The 25,114-nt window shown below is 46.4% G+C and overlaps 1 protein-coding gene across 1 annotated transcript in view; it reads right to left on the reverse strand.

Moving 5' to 3' along the window:
* Positions 1-25,114, reverse strand: part of MED13L (mediator complex subunit 13L) — an 802,147-nt gene that overhangs the window by 614,760 nt on the left and 162,273 nt on the right. The window lies entirely within an intron of this gene.

Here is a 25,114-nt window from a genome sequence, read left to right on the forward strand (position 1 = left end):
AATGCAGCTGTGACGGCCAGTTTGGAATGAGTCGACACTCCTTTCTGAACATGCCTCTGCCTGCATGCTCTCACTATGAAAACCTGGTTAAAATGTGCACTAAGTTAACTACTGGCCTGGGCTTTGTGGGATAAAAAAAAGGCAACACATAAAAGCTAACTAAAACAGCTTATAGATCACCTAAACAATTTAGAGGTTCTTCACTAAAGAAATGCAATCACATTGGACTTGAGCACGTTAAAAAAAAAAAAAAAGAGTAGCCCTAAAATGTTCTTCAGAAATATATTATAAAAAGACTTCTCCGATACCATATACATTATTTTTATAAACTGTATATAACAAAAATGAACTATTCATGTCTAACTATAATGTCTTCAAAATAAAAAGTGTTTCAGCGATTACAAATAAAGGCAAGTAAGCTTCTAATGCCACATCTAATACCTTAGGAAATCAAGCCCCAAAGATGTGCTTGCTTTTGAGGGAGAGCAAATCTTGGCCAAGCTTTATTTGAAAATGGAATGGCAGGTATTTAATTTGCATTTCAGATGTCATTTTAGCAGGTAATTAGTGATATTCAAAAAAATAATGTTCTTGTTAAGCCCTTCAAGGTTTATGTTAGCATATTAAGCAGCTATTATTATTCCAGTGGCTAGAGTCAAACAAACTAGTGACAAATAAAATGTGTACCACCCAATAGTTAATCTCAGCTCCATCATGAGCCCTTTAATTTCCCTATAGGAGACTAGCAAACTAAGGCATGCTCCATTTCTCTTCTTCTCCCTCAAATCAGAGCACTTCTGCTTAGTGGCTCACTGGTAGAGCTGCTGGGTTATAAGATCAAATCCCAGTGCTGCTCCTTGTGATCCTGCGCAAGTCACTCAATCCTCCAGTGCCCACCGCTTTGAAATGCCAAAGCCACATAAAGGTGGTATACAAGTCTCCATTCTCTCCACACACCCCTTCCCATACTGAATGCTCTGATAAAGCCTCCAAAAAGTTATGGCTTAATGGTTGAGTAATCAGATGAGCGCTGGAAAACCATAGCTCAAATCCTGCTTCTCGTAGTGACCAGGTTCTACTGCCTCAAAGACCCATTTAGGGGCTAATGTAATAAGCTATATTTTAAAAACAGTGCACTAAGTTTCAACACACACCATTTTAACACTTGCACTACAAACATTTTTTGCACTTAATGCAGTAAGCTAACAGAATGCAACTTGGTGTGTCATTAAAATATGACAAGAAAAGGAAAAAAAAGCAGACTGTGATAATTTTTAGTGGTTTGTCACAGTGACCATTAATATATCAATGTCTCCCTTCCTGTAAATGCATGAGCAAGGACTGGTTCAGAAGGAAATGGGGGAGAAAAAAGTAAAGAGCACAACTGCCACAGCCCTGACCCCTATCCTAGAAAAATTCCCTGGTGGCCTAGTGAGCCCTGGATCGCTCTACTCTCTGCACCTTTTTTCCCCTCCAACCAGGGCTATCTGGTGCAAGGCATTTCAGCCCAGCTACCTGGCAGCGGGAAGCCCTTTCTCTTCCAGAGAGTCTCCATGCAGCAGCACCTCCACCCACATCCACTACTACTATTATTTATCACTTATATAGCACTGAAAGGCCTATGCAGCACTGTACATTTTGACATAAAAACGGTCCCTGCTCAGAAGAGCTTATGATCTAATTTAGACAGACAGACATGACATATAGGATGAGATGAGAGGAGTTAGGAGTCAAAAGTACTCTCAAAGAGGTGGGCTCTTAATTGGGCTTTGAACACTGCCTGAGCAATAAAGCCTGCCATAGGAATTTGGGCAGCTTGTTCCAAGTATATGGTGCAGCAAGGCAGAAGGGATGGAGTCTGGAGTTAGCAGTTGAAGAGAAGGGCACAGATAGGAGGGACTTAACAGCTGAGCGTAGCTCTCGGAAGGGGATCATAGCGGGAGATAAGTGAAGAACCCTCCGATTGATGCCCTAACATCGTTAAACAGTAGATCTCGAAGTCAAAAGTAAGACATTGATAGACCATTCACAGTAATGTATATAATTCAATGTCATTTATCTTCTTTGATTTCCTTACTACATTCTATCATTACATTACATTACATTAGTGACTTCTATTCCGCCTGTACCTTGCAGTTCTAAGTGGATTACAGTATAAGGTAGCTGGACATTTCCAGGAAGATACAATTTACAGTATAAGATTGCTGGACATTTCCAGGAAGTTGTCATTTAGGGGACGCTTATACAGTGGATGCAGGGGAATTACAGATTAGGGGAGTTGAATAGTAAGGCAAAGGGGAGAGTTAGGATCACTAGAAGGGAAGAAGAAGTTTAGGGTTGGTTTCTTGATAGGGTCATAGGGCTGATAATAGTAGAAGGGAGGAGGTTAGCTGGTAGTTTGCGTGGAGGGGGGAGGAAGCGAGGGGGATAAGAAGGTTGTATAGTTTTTTTGAAAAGCAGAGTTTTGATTTCTTCTCGGAATGATTTAAAGTCACTTGTAGTTGTCAGCAGGTTGAGGATGGAGGGGTTCAGCTTTGCTGCCTGCGTCGCTAGGAGGCCGTCGTACATTTTTTTGCGCTGAGTTCCCTTGAGTGGTGGGTAGGAGAATAGGGTCTGGGTTCTTCTTGGTCTGGATATGCTGTTATGATTTAGACGGTTGTTGAGATAGGTGGGTGCAGTTCAGTTTGTTGCTTTGAATAAGAGACAATAGAATTTGAATTGGATTCGAGCTCGTATCGGTAGCCAGTGTGAGTCTAGGTAGGCATTGGTGATATGGTCAAATTTTCTGCGTGAATAGATCAGCCTCGGAACGGGCTCCTGAAAGAGCTGGTGCAGCCTGATGAACTTTTTTTTAAAAAAGAATCTTTACCCCGCTGGCTCGGTGCATCCCGATGAACTGTTTTTAAATCTTTTCCCCACTGACTGGTTCGGCGCGGCCCGATGGACTCTTTTTAAATCTTTACTCCGCTGGCTCGGGGGAAGGGCGGAGCGAAGCTCACACGCCTCAGAATGGGCTCCTGAAAGAGCTGGTACGGCCCGATGAACTTTTTTTAAAAAAAGAATCTTTACCCTGCCATTTGGTCCGCACACATTCTTCTTGGCTGCCAAATATTTCTTTATGGCTATGGCTTCTGCACTAGCCCATATTATATTCTTATTTTCTTCATGTTTCTGAATTTTATATTTTTTTATCAAACTCTTAAAGTGCTATATGCAAACGTCAATAACTTAATATTTATAATAAAATATTATCTTAATTGTTAACTTTGCTTTTTCTCTTTTATCGCATCGGGAAGGGACCTGTCACATCCGACATGTTTCGCCGTTAGGCTGCTTCAAGAAAAGTCCCCCCTTTTCAAACTTATCTGCACCATCCCGATCCACATCATTAAGGCATCTAGTAATGGCTGCTATGGACCCAAAATTACCGACAGGTCTACCCTATTCTTTCTTTTTTAAAATTTTTTTTATGGGTACAGATGTGTTACACACACACACACACACACACAATATTTGTCCCCCATAAAAAAGAAAAAAAAAGTTGTGCCGAAGTTGTGCAATGCCAACCCCACCCTCACCCCAACAATGCCCTGAACAAAAAAGAGGCAGGAGGGATGCCCACTCCCTCCTGCCACCAGGTAGCCCTCCATAGAATTGACCCCCCCTCCCTCCCTGTCCCACCTCCAACCCCCTTACTAAAAAATAAAAAAATAAAAAAAAAATTGGCAGGAGGGATGCCAACTCCTTCCTGCTCTGGCAAGACCACCCCCCCCCCTCATCCCCACATTCTCCCCCCCCCCCCCAACACGAAGACTCCTTCTTCCGACGCCCCACCACCACCCCACCAAAGTTCCCAAAAAAAGGCCCTGGTGGCCTGAGGGGAGTCAGGTCAGACCCCCCCAGTTCATGGATACTCTCAACTCCCCTCCCCCAATACCTTGTCATTTGTAGAAATCCAGAAAGAGGGATGTGCCCTCTGCAAAATGACGGGCCTTCTCCTTCCCAGTGCATCCTGGAATGCAGAGGGAGGAGGACCTAAGACAGATTGGCCCGGATACCTATGGCCCCTCCCATAAGAGGAAAGTTTATTATCCCAGATTAATTCATCAAAAATTATTTGGCGCAAAGATATTTTGTGTTAACACATGAATCCAAATATGACCAAAGTTCAATATATGATATAGAAGATGCTTCCCTAATAGAAATCTAAAGAGCACGTGAGTGTATATAGCATAGTAACATAGTAACTGATGGCAGATAAAGACCTGAACGGTTCATCCAGTCTGTCCAACCATACATGCCCCATAAATTAATTATTTAGTTTAAATGGCCCTTTTTCTTAGATATTTCTGGGCCAGAAACCCAGAGCCCTGCCCGGTAGTGTGCTTAGCTTCTATCTACTAGAGTCCCCATCAAAGCTCACTCCAGCCCATCTTAACCATCCCAGCCATCAAAGCCCTCCCCAGCCCGTCCTCAACTGAATGTCCATAAACGGGACACAGGCCATGCAAGTCTGTCCAATACTGACCTTAGTTCTGTCAATGAAAACCCATTATTTTCTGATTAGAGATCCTCTGTGTTCATCCCATGCTTGTTTGAACTCTGTCACCATTTTCTTCTCCACCACCTCCCTCGGGAGCACATTCCACACATCAACCACCCTCTCCGTAAAGAAGAATTTCCTTACATTAACCTTGAGATCCAGCTAACAGAGCCAGTCTTTGTGGATTAGAAGGGGAATAACAGTGTCCAGAGAAATCCTCTTGAACTTTTCTTTTAGTAGAAACTTGGTCAAGGGTCTTAAAATCTAGGATGGCATTTCTTAATAATTGGTAGTGTTTTAATTAACTTTTTCCTCAAGGAATTTGACCACACCTCTTTTGAGCTCCACTATGTGTTAGTGATCTTGACTACATTTTCCAGCAACAAATTATACAGTTTAATTGATTAAAAGGTTTTAGTATTGTCTGGGTATAAAACAGAAGAACTTAATTGCTGTTAGAAATTTGTTAGTGTATTTCATTATAATGAAAAATAAGCAATAACAACATATTTCAGCTTTAGGAATCTTGCTTTGAGTATGTCGCATAAGACCACACTTTTGCATATGAATCCCACAAGAACTGTGAAATTTGCCTAATGGCTGATAATACAACTTAATGTCTCAGTGTGCGCTTCTCATTGACCCAGACCTCCCTCCCTTACAGTCTTCTACAACAGGACAGAAACTTGTTAACATTCATCCCAAGGCTGTTTTATACCTACCACAGTGTTATATTTTTGTGTAAAACAATATATTGTCTATTCTGCATCAGTGGGAACATTTGTATAAATGAGCTTTTAAAATACAAAAAACAATGCTCTCAAAGGATCTGTAAGTGAACAATAAATGAAATATAAAAGCAGTACCTTCAGGCAAGTTTAAAATGATGGTAGACATATGTGTTTAAAAACATCAACTTATTTCTGTTCAAGTTTAGCTAGTATTCTACTATCTTTCAGCTGCAACCTTTTTATTGTTTACCATTCTTTACTATAGTTAATGCAAAGTCACAAATGAAGAGTTTGCTAAGAGGCACTGTTTTGTCAGAAGTTCTGCAGCTGAAGATTCTGGATGTAGGGAGACATTTCTCAGTCCCTCCATTATCCAAGTACAGTACACTATGGCAACAGCATATAAGCCCTAGACAACTACATTTTGTTCTAGTACTTTCCCCACTGAGAAACCCAAATACAATATAGTAATAGTAGCTCACACCACTGAACTACTTTTACTATCATTAACAACTTACTACTGTGGCGGTTTGTGATGCATGCAGCGGTTTCCTCCAGCTGAAGAAGGAGCCTGCGGCGGTTTGCGTGCGGCAGTTCCCCTATCGCTACAAGGAGCTTGCAGCAGGCCCTGCCAGAGCTGCTTCATAAAACAGCAGATAAGCAAAACCTGTGTGCTTGGAGCAGGGAGCGATTTTGCTTTAGTTTGGGTGAAGGGGGTGTGCTGGGGAGGGGGCAGTGAGCTATTTTGCTTTGCTTTGGGGGGGAAGGGTGTGCTGGGGAGGGGGCAGGGAGCAATCTTGCTTTGCTTTGGAGAGAGGGGTGTGCTAGGGAGGGGGCAGGGAGTAATCTTGCTTTGATTTGGGGGGAGGGGTGTGCTTGGTTGGAGTGCCAGCACTCAGTGTGCCTAAATAGCCTCTACAGTGTCAATACTCACTGTTCTACACCACACAGTGCCAACAGTCAGCTACTCCAACCATAAGATTAAACAAACACACTTAAAGAACATTAACAAAAATTATAACACCATGCCTACCAAAAGACATCTACAGGAAGAACAGTCACCTCACCAGGTAGAGTTGAAGAGGAGAAAGGCCGAAAGAGAAAAACAAAGACGAGCAAATAAATCTGTTGAAGAACAGGAAAATCAACATCAAAAAAATGCAGAACTAAAAAGAACTAAAATAGCAACAGCAATCACTGCGTCAGAAATATGCCAAAAGAGAAAACCAAAGACGAGCAAATATATCTATTGAAAAAAATGAAAATCAACGTCAAAAAATACAAAACAACTCTGACTCCAGAAGAACAACAATCACAAAGTCAGCAACATGCCAACCTATACAGACCCATTATAACATCTGTCACAGAGGAAAAAAAGCCATATCCAACAGTCAAGGACCGGAATACAACCAATGACAGTTCTGAATAACATTCTGAATATTAATGAGGTCAACATTAAAACACACACATGTGGATATTTAGATCACATCTGCAACTTTTGTAATGCTAAACATTTTGAAGCAGAAACACCTTCAGATTGTAAATTTTCAAATGTTGCTCAAAAGGAAAAGTACATCTAACCCCAATTACTTCAAATCCTTTCATCCAGCAACTCATGACGGGTCAGTAGTGCTGCCCGATTCAGGGGAAAAAGATTTGATTCGATTCAGCCTAATGAATTGGTTTTTTGATTCGATTTTCTCAATTGGGTGGTTTTTTTCCAAACATCCTGGTGGGTTTATTTTATAGCCTCTTCACCCCCTTTGCCTTCTCCTAACCATACTGGCGCTGTGGTGTAAACAAAATAAACAAAGAAAAAAGACTTTTCCTCTCTCTGTTAAATCCTAGCTCATGCTTGCAGTCTATCATCAGCTCTGGCAGGATACACGTTTCAAATCTGACATTGTAATCACAAAACAGAAAATAAAATTAGTTTTTCTACCTTTCGTTGTCTGGTCATTATTCAAATCTTGTTGGTCCCAGGCTTTGGTTGTCTTCTGATAACTTGCTTGCCAGGGTCTCCTCCTTTCTTCTTTCTCCGTGCTAACCATCCATCTGCCATCTCTGTCCTCCCCTTCCATTTCCCTTCCTTACCCCGGAGGTCTGGCATCTTCCTTTATTTTTCGTCTCCATCCACAGATCCACCTTTTCTTAACTACCCTTTCATCCAGCATCTCTCCCTCCTTCCCCACCACCCCAGATCTACCATCTCTCCCTTTCTTTTCCCAATTACCCTCCTATCCTGTATCTCTATCCACCCCTCCACACCATCCCTTGTGTCCAACTTCTCTCCCTTTCTGTTCCTTCCCTCCCTAAATCCCATTGTCCATCATCTCTCTCTCTTCTCTATTTTTAGATCCATTATTTCTCCCCCCCCCCAAATTCCGGCATTTGCACATCACATATGAACCCTTTCTCTCCCTCCCTCCATGTACTTCTACACCAGGGCCGCCCCTCCCCTGAAGGCCTGCCCCCCCCCTTAAAGGCCTATGCCACCATCCCTGGCCTGCCCCCCCCTTAAAGGCTTGTCCCCCCCCCTTTAAAAACCTGTCCCCCCTTTAATTCCAGCTCTTCAATTTCTGCTTTCTCAGTCTTTCTATGACCTCCTTAGTATTACAACCAGCACCTACACCTTTCCATTGGACACTATTTTTTGACTTTTTTTCCAATTAATTCAATTCCTTCCAAAACATTGGTGATTTCATAAATCCTCCTTTTTTGTCTCACTGCAAGAGTATCAGCAGCCACCTTCAGGTCCAGCACGCCGTTCTTGGCCTCCTGCAGCAGAGACACAAACTTAGTGGTGAGCAGCCCCAAGCTTTTTTCGTGGCGGCTGGAGCTCACCGCTTCTGCCAAAGCTTCCGCCAACAGCCCCTCCTGTACCGCTCGCGGGTCTGTAGCAAGCGGGCTCCCAGTGGCGCATGAGAAGCCACGGAAAAGCCGCCAATAAGCAGATCGCGTTATAGCATCTTTGCAAACTGCTTTTAGTTGTTTCTTCTGCTGCGGTCCCGCCCCTCCTCTGATGTCAGAGGCAGGATCGGGGTGAAGGAAACAGCTAAAAGCAGTTTGCAAAGACGCTATAACCGCGATCTTCTGTGCAGGCTGCAACTAGAAGTTAAACGGTGCAGGGAGGCCAGGGGGGAAGCCGGGCGCCGGGGGGAGGGGGGGGAGAGGGACCGGACAGCAGCACAGCAGCACTTCCTGACTGACCCTCCTTTCTCGCCCTCTAAAGCAGGTGCGGCAGCAGCCGGCCTGCAAGAGCAGTGCTGCTGCTCCTGCTTTAGGGGGCAAGAAGGAGGGTCCGAATCGGGAAGCCAATTTTTTTGTTATTTTAAATCGATTCTGTAAATTCTTCTGTTGCTGTCCATTGGTTCCTCCTACCATGGTCCAGCATTTATCCCTTTCTCATCTTTCGTGCCTGCCCACCAGCCCCATGCCCAACATTTCTCCTTCTATCATCGCTCTCCAGCACCATGCCACATCTCTCCCCCCATTCCCTTCACCACTTTGTCCAACATTCCTCCCTCTTGCATCCATTTCAATTTGTCCCACTGTCCCCTTTCCACCACAATATTTCTCCCTCTCATCTGTACCTCACTCCCTCCCTATGAACAAACATTCTCCTTTCTTCCATTCCCGTGTATACAACCATTTATTTCCCTCCCTTCCTCTCTCCCAAGTTCATGCCTTCTGTGTCCAAAAACGCATTCCCTTCCCCACCTCAGCATCTCTTTCCCTCCCTTTCTCCATTCTCTTTCCCAAGTTCATGCCTTGTGTCCAAAATGCACTCCCTCCCCACCTCAGCATCTTTCCCTCCCTTCTTCCATCCTCTTTCCCAAGTTAATGCCTTGTGTCCAAAATACACTCCCTCCCCACCTCAGCATCTTTCCCTCCCTTCTTCCATCCTCTTTCCCAAGTTAATGCCTTGTGTCCAAAACGCACTCCCTCCCCCACCTCAGCATCTCTTTCCCAAGTTCATGCCTTGTGTCCAAAAACACACTCCCTCCCCCCTTTTGTGTTCCGCGTTTGCCTCCCAGCCCTCAACTGCAAGCAAATTACCAGCAACTTTCTCAGCCAAATGGAGCTCGAGCCGCGAGGCTCGTCTTCTATTTCCTGCCTGCACTGCCCCAGTACACATAGCCGACCGGAAGTCTTCCCCGATGTCAGCGCTGACGTCGGAGGGAGGAAGGGCTTTGCTTAATGCTGGGTCTACTAGACCAGTGGTTTTCAACCTTTTTACACCCGTGGACCGGCAGAAATAAAAGAATTATTTTGTGGACCGGCAAACTACTAGGACTAAAATTTTAAAACCACGTTTACGCCAAATCTCCGCGAGCTCGGTCCCTGCAAACCATCTGATCCCATCTGCACAAGCCACAGTTATGATTTTATATTGAACATAATTTATTAAAGTATAAAAAGAAACAATATTCTAAACAATTGTGATTTTATAAATACAAATATACAGAGCACGGACCAACAAAACCCCTGTCTCCCCTTCCCTTCACATATATCCCCTCTACTATCAAGAAAACTGAACAAGCCAAGTTATTATAGAATGCTACATAGAAATATCATGCTAACAGAATACTGCAGTCCCCAGTTATGTCTCTAGCAGGATAAAATAGACAAAATAGAAATAAAATTATTTTTTTCTACCTGTTGTCTCTGGTTTCTGCTTTCATCTTCTTTTCACTCTTTTCCTTCCAACATCTGCCCTGTCTCTTCAATCCAGCATCTGCGCGTTCCATCCAATGTCTGCCCTCTCCCCCTTCCATATGTATCTGACTTCTTTCTATGCCCCTCTCCCCTGTCCATCCAGCCTGTGCCTTCTCTCTCCTTTTTACATCATTCATTCCAGCTTCACTGCCTTCTTCATTTTTATCTCTCCTACACCAGATCTAGCATCTTTATCCCTCTCTCATTTCTATGCTGACCCCTTCCCAGCATCAATGTCTCTCTACTTTCTCATTCCTCTCTCTCCCCTTTCCCTCATCTGATCTCTCCATTCCACCCTGACCCCCTTCTCCTCCTGTAATCTCCCTGCCAGCTGTTTCCTTCCTTTTTTCCTTCTCCCTTCCCTCCTTCCTTTTTTCCTTCTCCCTTCCCTCCTCCCTCTATCCAACATTAACTCTCTTCCCATCCCTTTCCCTCCTCCCCTTCCAGCAGCATCTCTCCTTTTTCTCCCTTCCCTCCTCCCTCTATCCAACATTAACTCTCTTCCCATCCCTTTCCCTCCTCCCCTCCCAGCAGCATCTCTCCTTTTAACTCCCTCCAAGTCCAGTAACAGTTCTCCCTTTATCCCAGCCTCCCCTTCCAGCAGCTCTCAGTACTTGCCTGCAGGAAGTTGCCGGTAAATCACTGCCCTGGCAAGTAGGAGAGCTGGTGGGAGGGGAGACAGCCACTCTGAAGTCTCCCCAGGATCTTGCTCGCACACGCTGACCATCTCCCTCCAACTGCACCTGTACCTGCAGCTCTCTCCGTTCTACTTGCAACTTCCCCGCGGCCCTCTTCAGCAACTCGGCATGGGCGGCGATCAAGACAGGCTGCCGACGTCGGGACCTTCACTCTCTGAGTCCCGCCTATTTTGTTTCAACTTCCTGTTTCCTAACAGGCGAGACTCACAGAGGGAAGGCCCCGACGTCAGCAGCCTGTCTTGATCGCCTGAGGCTGGGAGGAACAGCAGTCGGCAGGAACTGCAGTCGGCAGGAAATTTAACTGCCGACTTGATCTCGCCGGCCCTGCACAGACCGGCAGAAATTTTCTGCGGACCGGCAGTTGAAGAACAGTGTACTAGACTATTGTAACATTCTCTATCTACCCTGCCCCGCAACCATGATTAAACAACTGCAAACAATCCAGAACACAGCCCTGAGGCTCATCTACTCTCTGAGAAAACATGACCACATCACCGAGGCATATCTCCACTCACACTGGCTACCAATTCAAGCAAGAATACAATTCAAGTTCTACTGTCTTCTATTTAAAATCATGAACGGAAACAGCCCAATATATCTAAACAACCGTCTAATCCGAACCACCTCAACCAGACAAAGGAGAACCCATGCTCCATTCACATACCCCCCAATCAGTGAAGTCCAATGGAAAAAACTGTATAATGGCCTCCTGGCCACACAAGCAGCGAGATTAGACCACCAACTCTCTACTTTGCTGATAACGACCCCTGACTACAGAACATTTAGAAAAGAAATAAAAACCATACTATTTAAAAAATCCCTGATACCCAACAATCGAAACCAACCTAATGCCTCCCCATTCTCTAAAACAACCTAACGCCACAAGAACTACTTCATCCCTATGAACCAAGTTGACTATTCCCTAACTATTCTACAATTCCTCTGGAAATGGCCAGATAGATCCTTTTTGTAATCCGCCTTGACCCGCAAGGTAACGACAGAATAGAAATCACTAATGTAATATGTGTACGAAAGTCATGATTGTGCAAATGTTATAATTGAAGAACATGGTAGTTTAAATCATGATGAAATTAAAACCTTTATGAATTCAAGGTATGTGAGCGCTCCAGAAGCAGCATGGCATTTGAATGGATTTGAAATGCATTATCAATCACATACCATACACAGGTTAGAGATGCATCTGCCTGACAAACAAACTGTATTTTTCAACCCAAATAACATTTCCACAGCAGCAAAGATAGCTTCATAACGAAATACTCATTTGACAGCTTGGTTCAAACTAAATCAAGACCAAGAAGAAGCAAGGAGTATATTTTACCCAGACATTCCTTTACACTATGTGTTTAACTTTGAACATTGTACTTGGAAATTACGTCAACGGGGTGCTGAAAAAGTTATTGGACACATGTATTCTGTCAACTTACTATCTGATCCAGAACGCTACTCTCTGCGCCTCCTATTGCTCAATGTTTCTGGTGCACAATCCTTTGAAGATCTAAGAACTGTAAATGGAAATATCTACCCCACTTTCCAAGAGGCCGCCAAACAAAGAGGCCTTATTAACGATACAGCATGCCTAAACAACTAAGAGAGTTATATGCATATATAGCAATGTTACTTACCGTAACAGTTGTTATCCAGGGACAGCAGGCAGCTATTCTCACTAGTGGGTGATGTCATCCGACAGAGCCCCGATACGGATATCTTGCAAGCATGTCTTGCTTGAAGAAACTCAGAAGTTTCGAGATGCCCGCACCGCGCATGCGCCAGTGCCTTCCCGCCCGATGGTCCGGGCGCATCTCCTCAGTTCAGGTAGCTAGCAGAGAAGGCAACCCAGGGGAGGTGGGTGGGACGTGAGAATAGCTGCCTGCTGTCCCTGGATAACAACTGTTACGGTAAGTAACATTGCTTTATCCCAGGACAAGCAGGCAGGTATTCTCCAAGCTAACCTCAATGGGATGGAGGGAGACTTGGCAACTTAGGAGAACAAATTTTGTAACACAGTTTGGCCAAACTGCCAATCCCGTCTGGAGAAAGTATCCAGACAATAATGAGAGGTGAACGTATGAACGGAGGACCAAGTGGCAGCCCTACAAATCTCCTCAATCGGTGTCGATCTGAGGAAGGCTACAGAGGCTGCCATTGCTCTGACCCTATGTGCTGTGACCTTACAGGGAAGGGGTAATCCAGCCTGGGCATAGCAGAAAGAGATACAAGCCGCCATCCAGTTGGAGATGGTGTGCTTCGATACAGGTCGTCCCAACTTGTTTGGATCAAAGGAGACGAAAAGTTGAGGAGCAGTTCTGTGTGGTTTGGTGCGATCCAAGTAGAAAGCCAAAGCACGTTTACAGTCTAGAGTGTGAAGAGCTGATTCTCCAGGATGAGAATGAGGCTTTGGAAAGAACACTGGAAGCACAATGGATTGGTTGAGGTGAAATTCAGAGACCACTTTAGGCAGGAATTTCGGGTGAGTGTGGAGGACCACCTTGTCATGATGGAATACTGTGAAAGGTGGGTCCGCCACCAAGGCCTGAAGCTCACTGACCCTGCGAGCAGATGTGAGGGCCACCAGAAAAACCACTTTCCAAGTGAGAAACTTTAGTGGAGCCTTGCTCAGAGGCTCAAAAGGAGGTTTCATAAGCTGAGAAAGGACAACATTTAGATCCCAAACCACTGGAGGCGGTTTGAGAGGAGGATTAACATGAAAAAGTCCTTTCATAAATCTGGAAACCACAGGATGAGAAGAGAGAGGTTTCCCTTGTAGAGGCTGATGGAAAGCCGCAATAGCACTCAGGTGGACCCGTATAGATGTCGACTTGAGACCAGACTGAGACAGATGTAAAAGATAGTCCAAAACAGAGGATAGGGAGGCTCGCTGAGGCTCCTTAGAATTGGAAATACACCATGAAGAAAATCTAGTCCATTTTTAGGAGTAGCATTGACGAGTAGCAGGCTTCCTGGAAGCCTCCAAGACATCCCTCACCGCCTGGGAAAACTGGTGCGGAGTTACTTTGAGAGGAACCAAGCTGTCAGGTGGAGAGACTGCAGGTTGGGATGAAGCAGAGACCCCTGATGCTGAGTAAGCAGTGAAGGAAACACTGGAAGTAGGTACGGTTCCCTGCTGCTGAGTTGAAGTAGAAGGGAGAACCAAGGTTGCCTGGGCCACCGAGGAGCTATCAGAATCATGGTGGCATGTTCGGACTTCAGTTTGACTAGAGTCTTTTGAATGAGAGGGAATGGCGGAAACGCATACAGAAAGCGATTCCCCCAATCCAGCAGAAAAGCATCTGCCTCGAGGCGATGAGGAGCGTAGATCCTGGAGCAAAACTGAGGCAGCTTGAAATTGTGGGGAGCCGCAAAGAGGTCTATCTGAGGCGTTCCCCACTGAGCAAAGATCTGATGAAGGGGCTTGGAGTGGAGTGTCCATTCGTGAGACTGGAGAAGACGACTCAGTTTGTCCGCCAAGACATTGTCCCTCCCCTGAATGTAGACAGCTTTGAGGAAGGTGTTGTGGCGAACCGCCCAATCCCAGACTCTGAGAGCTTCCTGGCAGAGGGAGGCCGAGCCTGTGCCCCCTTGCTTGTTGATATAATACATGGCGACCTGATTGTCAGTGTGAATGAGGACCACCATGTCGTGCAGCAGATGTTGAAAAGCTTGAAGAGCATTGAAGATGGCTCTGAGCTCCAGAAGATTGATTTGATGGAGTCGGTCCGCACAGGTCCAGAATCCCCGAGTGCGAAGCCCATCCAGATGCGCTCCCCAGGCATATGTCGAGGAATCGGTTGTGAGAACTTTCTGGTGGGGAGGAGAATGAAACAGCAAACCTCTGGATAGATTCGAAGAGGTCATCCACCAGAGCAGAGACTGCCGAAGAGCAGGAGTGACTGTGATGTGTCGAGTCAACGGATCCGACACCTGAGTCCACTGAGATGCCAGGGTCCACTGAGGAATTCTGAGGTGGAGTCTGGCAAACGGCGTCACATGAACTGTAGAGGCCATGTGGCCCAGGAGGACCATCATGTGTCTCGCTGAGATGGTCTGGCGAGAAGACACAGACTGGCAGAGATGAAGAAGAGCATCCATGCGCTGAGAAGGAAGGAATGCTCTGAGACGTACGGTATCCAGGACAGCCCCGATGAAGGGAAGAAACTGGGTCGGCTGTAGATGAGACTTGGGAAAGTTGATCTCGAATCCCAAACTCTTCATGAACAGAATCGTTGACAGGGTCGCTGAGAGGACCCCCGAGGCCGAGGGAGCCTTGATCAGCCAGTCGTCGAGGTAGGGGAATACCTGAAGACCTTGGTTCCGGAGGGCCGCGGCCACCACCACCAGACATTTGGTGAAGACTCTGGGGGACGAAGACAGGCCAAACGGAAGCACTCGATACTGCAGATGGAGATGTCCCACCCGAAATCTGAGGAACTTGCAAGAGGCCGGATGAATGGGAATATGAGTGTAGGCCTCCTTGAGATCCAGAGAGCATAACCAGTTGTTCTGCTCGAGGAGGGGGTAGAGAGAAGCAAGTGTCAGCATGCGAAACCTCTCTTTGACTAGGAATTTGTTGAGGACCCTGAGGTCCAAAATGGGTCGCAGGTCGCCCGTCTTCTTCAGAACAAGGAAGTACCGGGAGTAAAACCCCTGGTTCAGTTGGTCCGTCGGAACCGGCTCCAAGGCACGAAGCCGGAGCAAAGCCTGAGCTTCCTGAAGAAGAAGGGCAGTCTGAGTCAAGTTGGAAGGATACTCTCTTGGAGGGTGGTCCGGAGGGACCCGATGGAAATGAAGAGAGTATCCTTCCTTGATGATAGTAAGGACCCAGAGGTCGGTTGTTATGGCCTCCCAGCGATGATAAAAATGATGGAGGCGCCCTCCGATGGGAAAAACAGGGGGAGGCAGAACGAGGTTGGTTATGCCCTCGACGAGACAGTCAAAAAGGCTGAGTGGTCTTAGGGACAGCAGGCGACTGAGACTTAGGCTGACCCTTCTGGGGAGGCTGACGCTTCGTCGGTTGCCTCGCAGGTGGAGTTTGCCTCGGCTGATAACGCCTCTGATAAATCAACGGCGGACGAGAAGGTCGAGACTGCTGAGGCTTAGGCTTCGGCCAAAGGATAGATTGGAAGGACTTTTCGTGGTCAGACAACTTCTTCGTGACAGTCTCGATGGATTCGTCAAAAATATCCGCCCCAGCACACGGGACATTCGCCAGGCGGTCCTGAAGATTCGGGTCCATATCAATGGTCCGCAACCAGGCCAACCGGCGCATCGCCACCGAGCAGGCCGCCGTTGGTGCTGAGAGCTCGAACGCATCATAGGCAGATTGCATCAACTGAAGCCGAAGTTGGGACAGCGAAGCAACCACTTCCTCAAACTCAAACCTAGCCTGGGACTCGATGTATGGTGTGAACTTCCGAAGCACAGGCAGAAAAAATTCCAAGTAGGCTGCAAAGTGGAAATTGTAATTCAGGACTCGAGACGCCATCATCGAATTCTGATAGATGCGTTGACCAAACTTATCCATGGTTCTGCCCTCGCGGCCCGGAGGCACTGAAGCATAGACCTGGCCAGGATGAGACCGCTTGAGCGAGGATTCGACCAGGAGGGACTGGTGAGAAAGCTGAGGACCCTCGAAGCCTTTATGATGCACCGTGCGGTACCGCGCATCCAATTTGCCAGGGACCGCAGGGATAGAGTAAGGAGACTCAAAACATCGCATGAAGGTCTGGTCGAGGAACTTGTACAGGGGAAGCCGCAAGGACTCTGCCGGAGGACGAGGCAAGTGCATGGTATTGAGGTACTCCTTGGAATATCGAGACCAATGTCCAAGTCATCTGCCATCTGCCTGAGGAACGATGAAAAGGACAGTTGGTCTGCCGTCACCGGTCTTCGAGACAGACTAGAAGAAGAAGAGGCTTCAGGCTCCAGAGAGGCCTGCGAGCAACAGGACGAGTAGAAAACCTCGGGGTCCTCGAACTCCGGGCCCGGAGGAGGAGACCCAGTCGAAGCAGCATACCCCAACCAAGGCACTTTCTTCTGAGGCGAGACGGTCGAGTGCCGAGAGGAATGCTTCGAAGAATGTCTGGATCGATGCCCCTCCCGATGCCTGGAAGGGGATCGAGCCCGTCTGTGAGAAACTGGGTCAGACGCCTCCAAGGAGCAGATTGGACTCGATGCCGTCGATCGCAGAGGCGGAAGAGTCGGCACCTCCCCCGACACCGCCCAGGTTTGATAGGGGGTTCGGAAGAACTCGTCCTGCTTCCTGCCATGCCCAGGACTGGGTGGCCCCGCAGGTGGACGCCACACTGAGTCATGGGGCGGAGTAATCGGTTCCAAGGGAGGCAGGTCACTAAACGAGGCTTTCCTCGAGGGGATGGGCTCCAAGGGAGGCATATCACTAAGGGAGGCCCTCCTCGAGGGAATCGGTTCCAAAGGAGGCACAGCACTAACGGAGGACCTCCTCGAGGACCCGGACACCGCTCGCCGCTCCTCCTCGCCAAGCAATGAGGTCGTGCGGCGAGGAGGAGGAGGGGGCGGTCCGCCCCTCGAAGCCGAAGCTGGGAGGTCACCCTGGATGGTGGCAATCAGCCGAGGCCCCATGGTCTGCATGAGCTCCACGAACTGAGCCTCCAGAAGGGACCGCAACGAAGCCGATATGGAGGGATCCGCACCAAAAGGGGGCCCTTCCGCACGGTCTCCGCACTCCTTCGGTGCTGCGTGCTTCTGCTTGCCAGTCTTCGGCACCTTGAGCACCACCGGTGGAACTGTCGGGGTCGATACCTGCTCCGAGGAGACGGAGGAAGGCAACGGCGCCGAAGCCGGGGCCGAAACCGGTGTGAACGATGCCGGTTTCAGGAGGCCCGAAGCAGCCGGGGAGGCAGAGGGCTTCGCGGAAGGAGTCGAAGCACCCGTCGATGTCGATGTCGAAGCTGCAGGATCCGATGAAGCTTCCATCTTGAACATGGACTCCCACAGTAGACAGCGGCGCTTAAACGCTCTCGCCGTCAGAGTGGAGCACGGCCGGCACAATTTCGGGAAGTGATCCGGTCCCAGACACTGTAAGCAGCGTCGATGAGGGTCCATGACCGAAATCGCGCGCTGGCACTTGCTACACTTTTTAAAACCGGTAATCGGCCGGGACATAGGCCGGAAAAGCTCCGCCGCAAGGTCGAAGGCGCGTGGCCCCAGCCACGCGGCCCGACCCGGTATCGGAAGGAAAAATTTTTTATTTTTTTTTTTTGAAAAAAGAAATCAAAGAAATAAATGCACAGGAGAGCCAAAAGAACTCAACCCGCGGCAAAATAGAAGGCAAAAAGATTAAATGGGCGCAAATTGAAGATAGACTTCTCAGTAGAGAATGACACGGTGAAAAAATTGGTCCCCGTCACCGCCCCGTCCCCGTCTCACCATCCTCTGCACCGCCCCGTCACCGCCATTCCCTTCACCGCCCCGTCACCGCCACTGCCACCCCATTCACCGCCCCGTCACCGCCACTGCAACCCCATTCACCGCCCCGTCACCGTCACCGCTGCATACATAAAAGCCTCAAACGGGTACGATTTTATATACTTTTCTTTATTTACGTATAAAGGAAACATTCTTTAAAACTTTAAAACTTAGTTAAATATTAGTTAATAAATATACACAAACAAACACGACATGTACTTTTAATGCTTACAATGTTAGCCTACATGGTAAGTAGACACGGCCGCTGTACCTAATCGCGGCAAAGATCTCCCTGCCATGATTAGCATAGTGACCGCGGCTACGGCTGCAAGTCTCCCCTCCCCCCAGCGATCACGGCAGGAGGGCACCCAACCCCTCCTGTAGACCCCCCCCAACGGCCCTCCCGACAATCGCAGCAGAAGGGTACCCAACCCCTCCTGCCGGTCCTCCCAATGGCCTCCCCTAAGATCGCCGGCAGGAGGGTACCCAACCCCTCCTGCTGGACCCCCCCCCCCCCCAACGAACCCTCCCACCCCGGAACCCCCTTAGTCTTACTTTCCAAGTAGGACCGGACGGCTCCTCACACGTATGGCCAGCAGGCTTGCCTCCGTCCAAATGAGGCGGGCCCGCCCCTACCCTGCCCAACCCACAGGATCCTAGGGCCTGATTGGTCTAGGCACCTAAAGCCACTCCCGCTATAGGAGGGGCCTTAGGTGCTTGGGCCAATCAGGCCCTAGGATCCTGTGGGTTAGGCAGGGGAGGGGAGGGGCGGGCCCGCCTCATTTGGACGGAGGCAGGCCTGCTGGCCAGACGAGCGAGGAGCTGTCCGATCCAACTTGGAAAGTAAGACTAAGGGTGGTGTTTCGGGATGGCGGGGTTTGTTGGGGGAGGGTCCGGCAGGAGGGGTTGGGCACCCTCCTATTGGCGATATAGGGGGCCGTTGGGGGGGGCCGGCAGGAGGGGTTGGGCACCCTCCTACCAGTGATCATAGGGGGGCTGTTGGGGAGCTGGCAGGAGGGGTTGGATATCCTCCTGCTGCGATCGTCGGGGAGGCTGTTGGGGTAGGCAGGAGGGGATGGGTACCCTCCTGCCGCGATCGTTGGGGAGGGCTGGTTCTGTCGGCATGAAGGGCTGAGCACCTTCCTGCTGGCGATCGTCGGGGGGGGGGCAGGTTCTATTGGCAGGAAGGGTTGATCTGACAAATGAGGAGCCAGTATATTGGGGGGCGGAGTCAAACACCCGGTCACGAACACGGTGAAACACAGGTAAATAGCGGTTCCTAGAAGGGGGTACATTGGCCTGCGGGGACAAATCTTATCACCGTTTTTGTGGGCGGTGAAAACTTTTGTCCCCGTGTCTGCGGCGATTTGGCTTTGGAGTCTCCATAACCCGCAGCCAAACCGCAGCCACGCCGCAGCTCCCTGCGGGGATCGCTCCCCGTGTCATTCTCTACTTCTCAGCTCCGCGGAAGAAAAAGAACTGAGAAGACGCGCCCGGACCATCGGGCGGGAAGGCACTGGCGCATGCGCGGTGCGGGCATCTTGAAACTTCTGAGTTTCTTCAAGCAAGACATGCTTGCAAGATGTCCGTATCGGGGCTCTGTCGGATGACATCACCCACTAGTGAGAATACCTGCCTGCTTGTCCTGGGATAACTGCATATTTGCCTCCCTACAAAATATGAATGACCTTTTCCTAAACTATGAACAATATCTCATTGAATATTTAGTTCACACACATATCACTCACAATAATGAATGCACTGTATGCCATAACATAGCACTCAAAGAAATATCCAACGTTTTACTACTTCCTAGAAAAAAGTGTGAAGATTTTGGATTACCATCCACCCTACCAAATATTGACCTAGTAACAAATACCTACTACCAAACCTTTCAAAAACAAACAGCTGAACAAATGTTGACAACCTTAAACATAAATAAAAACACAGCAACCCAAAATGACAACCTCTCCCACTGTTGTTTCTTCTTGGAAGGCCCAGGAGGTAGTGGTAAAACCTAGCTTTACAAAACACTTCTCAGCACATTTCGTGCACAAGATAACATTGCACTCCCTGTAGCCTCCACAGGTATAGCAGCAAATCTTCTTAAGGGTGGGAGAACATACCACTCCCAATTCAAATTACCTGTGCCTATATTTGAGAACTCAATATCAAATATGTGTCTCAATTCTACTGATGCTGAAAATTTAAGATCCACTAAATTAATAATTTGGGACGAATGTACTATGCCCCCTCTATAGCTCTTACAGTGGTTGACAACTACTGCAAGAAATAATGGATAACAACAAACCCTTTGAGGAAAAGTTTTCTTACTTGGTAGAGATTTCCATCAAACACTTCCCATGGTGCTTCATGGTGACCGGATAAAAATTGAAGAGGCATGTATAAAGAATAACAACCTGTGGCCTAAATTCAAAGTCCTCAACCTTAAAAACAATATTCGCTCAGTCGACACTGATTTCAGCATTTGGCTCATCAAAATTGGTAATGGTGATATATGCCACATATTGATGGCTTGCCTGATGACATCATTGAAATCCCTTTCAAAATTTTAACCACGGACAATATCATCAGACTTTTTTGCAGAAAAAATTACTATTGCCGATATTAAAACATTAACAAAAAAAAAATCTATACTTTGCCCAAAAAACTCTGATGTTAACACCATAAATGAAGAGGTACTCAACATTTTGGAAGCATAAACTAACATATCTCAGCTCAACCTCAATTGATGACTCAACTTGGGAAGACACACAAAACTATCCAATAGAGTTCCTCAATGAGCTAACTCCAACAGGTATGCTGAAACATAAACTCAACCTTAAAAAGGGAGCAATAATTATGCTGCTTAGAAATCCAATCACTAAAAGAGGATTGTGCAATGGTACCCACCTCATCATTAATGACTTAAAGAACAACCTCATCATTGCTCAAGTAATAACAGGTTCAGCAAGAGAATTAGTTTTTATTCCACATATTGATTTGGCTCCAACCTCCACTGATTTTGCCCTTTAGATTACGAAGGTGACAATTTCCAGTCACATTAGCCTTCGCCATGACAATTAATAAAGCTCAGGGGCAAACCTTAGAAAAAGTTGGCGTTTACTTGCTAGAAACAGTAATCAGCCATGGCCATTTATATGTAGCTTTTTCAAGAGTTAGGAGTTTTTCTGACATCTTGATGACAGTTGTAGACAGCCCTAACCAAGGAAAACTATTACCAAACTCAAACAGAATCTTTACAAGGAATATTGTCTATAAGGAAATTTTATAGTTATGACATTACTTAAAACAAAAAAACAAGATTTCTTAAACTAATCTTCATATCAATACTAATAAAACCCTTAGCTGCGCATGCACACTTTGAAACTCCGTGCTTCCACATGCACAGTATAATATAACCACCAAGCAGGGAAGCATCTGAGCACCAGGCATTCCTTTAGACCCTTGGGATAGTCAGGGTTTCTTGGGTTGTCTCAAAAGTGTGTGTGTTATGTTCAGGTGAGGGGGGGTTGGAATAACCGAGGCTTCGGTCTACATGTTTGCATGTTTGTATGGATAGTTAGTTGGGGAGGGGGGGCAGTTTGGAAGAAGATAGTGCCATTGAGATTGGTGCGGGAAAGAAGGATCACACGAGATGAGGAGATTTGTGAGGCATTTTGGGATTTTTAATTGCAGCTATATGCCCCTCCGGCAGAGGCAACTTGGTTGGGGTGTGTGAGTGGTACAGTGGTCTGCTGGAAAAATAGGAAAGCAAACAATTTTTGAGGCCTGCAGCATCCAACAAAAAAATAAGAAAAAAAAATACTTAAAAAATTCAGAAAACTGTTTAAAGCCTGGAAATCAACAGTACTAAGGATATTAAAGCTCACATGGTGAGTTTTCAGTAGATTTTGTGGGCTGTTAAGTCTACCCATCTATTCTAGCACCCGTTAATGTAATGGGCTTAAACACTAGTAGTTGAATATAATACATTAATTTCTTAAAATCTTGTAAACAAATACGTTTTCAATTGTCTCCTAAAATGCTGACATGAGCATGAGGTAGCTATTAGAGAATTCAAATCTTTATCCCATATTGCAGCTTGAAGTGCAATGCCGTTTAGCAAGGACTGCTGCAGTAACTGCCCCAAAGCCCATAGGGATTTAAAGGGCTTTGGGACTGTTGCCACACAACTGTTTATATAAAAAAAAAAGGGGGGGGGGGTAAATGAACTAGGTCTAAATGGTTCAGTTCTCAAATGGTTCAAAAACTTTATAGTAAACAGATAATACTGTGTCTGGAAGGATGGCACATCTCACAAACTTGGAAAGCTTTCTGTGATGCCCCACAGGGGTCCCCCACTATTGTCCATATTATTCAACCTTTTCATGAGCTCCCTGGGTAATACTTCCATTACTCAAGAAGAAAGCATATTAACCTACACAGACAGCATCTTTCTACTCATCCCATTAGGAACAAACATGAGCAAAACTTCTACCAAAGTAACTGAAGCCATCAAAAAAATTCATTCCTGGGCATTACATAATAAACTCAAATTAAGCACAACCAAAACCAAATTATTATAAGAACATAAGAATTGCCACTGCTGAGTCATACCGGTGGTCCATCATGCCCAGCAGTCCGCTCACACAGCGGCCCTCTGGTCTAAGATCAGCATCCTAACTAAGACTAGCCCCACCAGCGCACGTTCTTGTTCAGCAGAAACTTGTCTAACTTTGTCTTGAATCCTTGGAGGGTGTTTTCCCCCTAAAACAGCCTCTGGTTCCACAACTCCTTTCTGTCAGCACCTACCTCCCTGTAATGAACATCTGGATCTACCATAATCACTGATAAAACTGCCAAAGTTCTTGGATTTATTCTCAACTCCATTCTTTCATATGAATCCCAATTCATAGAAAAAAATCTTTTACAAAATGAAACTACTGTATATCTGATTAGATAAAACTTCCATACTCACCATTTTGCTATTCTTATTCAAATGCTGGTACTATCTCAACTCAACTACTGCAATGCACTCTACACTGGTCTGTGCTCCAACCAAATATACAAAACTACAAATGATACAAAACACAGCAATCAGACTGATCTTCAGACTAAGAAAATACAATTCCATATCATAATACTATCATAAATTCCACTGGCTACCAATAATCACACAAATTACATTCAATTTATCTTACATTATGTTCCACACCCTACATGCTAACAATGTGGAACAAATAATTCTACTCTTCACTAAATCATACTTCATTCCATTCTACGAACTGAATGGAACTACCTCAAATTTAGAAAAAAAAAATGAAGACTTACCTCTACGATAGATCGCTACAACCAACATAATCTCCCTATGTTCTCCCACAATACCATCCTACCACCTAAGAACTTATTATCAAATACTAATACTGTACTGTATACTGTCTCAACTTTTGTATATACGAGGGCTGTTCAAAAAGTATCAGACCTTTATTCATATAAAACACTCGTATTCAGATACAACATTCTTATACTAATCTCCTTCAAAGTAGTCCCCTTGGGCTGCCACACACTTCTTCCAATGGTTCTGCCACTGTTGGAAGCAGCACTGGAACGCCTCTTAAGATTGCTCGCAACTGGTCCGCATTCTGCATTATGTCTTCTCTTGACTGAAATCTGGTCCCTTTCAGGAGTATTTTCAGCTTGGGAAAAAGCCAGAAGTCACACAGAGTCATGTCGGGAGAGTAGCGAGCCTGAGGAATCACAGGTGTGTTGTTTGGCCAAGAAACTCTGTATTAAATGTGAAGAATTTGTAGGTGCGTTATCGTGATGGAGCTGCCAATTTCCCGCTGTCCACAGGTCCAGCCGTTTGCATCTCGCAGCATTACGAAGGTGACACAGAACCTCTTGGTAGTACCCCTTGGTGATGGTTATGCCATGTGGTGCATACTCATGATGAACCACGCCACTGGAGTCAAAGAAGATGGTCAGCATGACTGACATTGCTGCAGACCTGCCTTGCTTTTTTTTGCCTAGGGGATGTTGAATGCTTCCATTGTAATGACAACTTAGTTTCCGGGTCATCCCAGGAGTCCTGGGTAAACCCAGGACTCATCACCTGTGATCACTGTGCTGAGGAAGTTGGGATCACTGTTCACAGTCTCCAGCATATCCTGTGCGATCTCCAAACGGAGTTGCTTCTGCTCAATTGTTAGCAGCTTTGGTACAAACTTCACTGAAATTCTCCTGAAGCCCCAATCCTCAGTCAAAATGGAATGAGCGTATCCAACACTGATGCTCGCCTCGTCTGCAAGTTCTCCGTTCGTGATTCGACAATCCTGTATCACCAGGGTCCTCACTTGGTCAATGACGATTTCATTTCTGGATGTTGAGGGCCTACCAGAACGTGCTTCACTCTCCACTGATGTGCAGCCATCTCTGAAGCGGTTGTACCACTCCTTTATCTGTGTAGCGCCCATTGCTTTGTCCCCAAAGGCCTGTTGAATCTTGTGGATAATTTCCACTTGGGAATCACTAAGCTTTACACAAAATTTAATGCAGTCGCGTTGTTCAACTTTTTCTGTTATTTTGTTAAAAATGAAAATCCGACAGCGCTCACTTACACTTCCTCACTTATTGGCGGTCTGCCGGCAACTGACAGCTTTTGTAGGTGGAAAAAATTTCAAACATGCGCCTTAGGGTCGCAACATACGCGCACCATACCACACCTCCCTAGCTTTATTTGTTTATGCAAGAAAAATTAAGGTCTGATACTTTTTGAATGGCCCTCGTACACTGTAATTCAAAATAGTAATTGTATGATATATCAATGCAATTCCCCATAACATGCATGTGTTTCTTCTTTTGTAAATCATCTTGAACCTCTACGGGGAAAATGAAATTCAGATTAGATTACATTATGCTCCAAAATGTACATGTATTTTCAAAATTCATGCCCTTTTTCT

The sequence above is a fragment of the Geotrypetes seraphini genome, chromosome 8, assembly GCF_902459505.1.
Source record: "Geotrypetes seraphini chromosome 8, aGeoSer1.1, whole genome shotgun sequence".
NCBI lineage: Eukaryota > Metazoa > Chordata > Amphibia > Gymnophiona > Dermophiidae > Geotrypetes > Geotrypetes seraphini.